Here is a 1,227-nt window from a genome sequence, read left to right as displayed (position 1 = left end):
CTTGTATTCCAAGAGTGTGTTTTAAGTGAGAGCAAAGTACCTTGCTTGTGAGTTTAGGTCAGGGGTCCTCCGTTTTTTTGAGCCTGCGGGCACCTTTGGCATTCTAATACAGGGTGGTGGACGCAACCACAAAATGGCTGCTGTGGGAGGCAGAGGCAGCCACAAAATGGCTGTTGAAAGAGGATGAGACGCACATGCAGGAAGCCCAAGTGCAAGGGAGAAGAGGGGTGATTTTAAAAATATACTGGGACAGAGAATAAAACCAACACTCTGGGGGCAGCTGCTACTAAAGCAACGTCATTTTAATCTACGCAGTCAGTCATATCTCCAGTGGCCAATCAGAAGCTCTGTGGCCCAACCCACTTTCTAAAAACACTCAGTGGGTTCCTGGGAAGGTGTCGGCAGTGCCCCGGTGCCCACGGGCATCGTGTTGAGGACCCCCAGTGTCGGGAATAGACTCTAGAGGAATGGCAAGGTTGGATGTTTAGATAATATGCCCCTTGTTGATTGACTAGTTCAACGGGGAAAGTCTGTGGATGAATTCTGTAAGTTAGTGTTTTGGAGCTATCAAAAGTTTGGGAAATGTCTAACATCAGGTAGGGGTGTGTAAGAGAGAGAGAGAGGAGGAGGAGGAGAAGAAATTGGATTTATACCCCAACCTTCACTACCAATTTGGTGTAGTGGTTAAGTGCGCGGATTCTAATCTGGGAGAACCGGGTTTGATTCCCCACTCCTCCACTCGCACCTGCTGGATGACCTTGGGCAAGCCGTAGTTCTGATAAGAGCTGTTCTTGAAAAAGAGCCGTTTCTGTCAGAGCTCTCTCAGCCCCACCCGCCTCACAGGGTCTCTGTTGTGGGGAGGGGAAGGGAAAGGAGTTTGTAAGCCGCTCTGAGACTCCAAGTGAAGGGCGGGGTATAAATCCAATCTCTTCTTCTTCAAGAGCAGTTTCTGTCAGCGCTCTCTCAGCCCCACCTACCTCACAGGGTGTCTGTTGTGGGGAGGGGAAGGGAAAGGAGTTTGTAAGCCGCTCTGAGACTCCTTTGGGTAGTGAAGGGTGGGGTATAAATCCAATCTCTTCTTCTTCTTCTACCCGAAGGAGTCTCAGAGTGGCTCACAATCCCTTTCCCCTCCCCTCCCCACCCCTCCCCACAGCAGACACCCTGTGAGGTAGTTGGGGCTGAGAGAGCTCTTTTGAGAACTGCTCATGAGAGAACAGCGCTGAAAGA

The sequence above is a fragment of the Gekko japonicus genome, unplaced genomic scaffold, assembly GCF_001447785.1.
Source record: "Gekko japonicus isolate JY-2015 unplaced genomic scaffold, Gekko_japonicus_V1.1 scaffold1922, whole genome shotgun sequence".
Lineage (NCBI taxonomy): Eukaryota > Metazoa > Chordata > Lepidosauria > Squamata > Gekkonidae > Gekko > Gekko japonicus.
The sequence above is the reverse complement of the archived record's forward strand: the minus strand, read 5'-3'. Positions refer to the sequence as shown.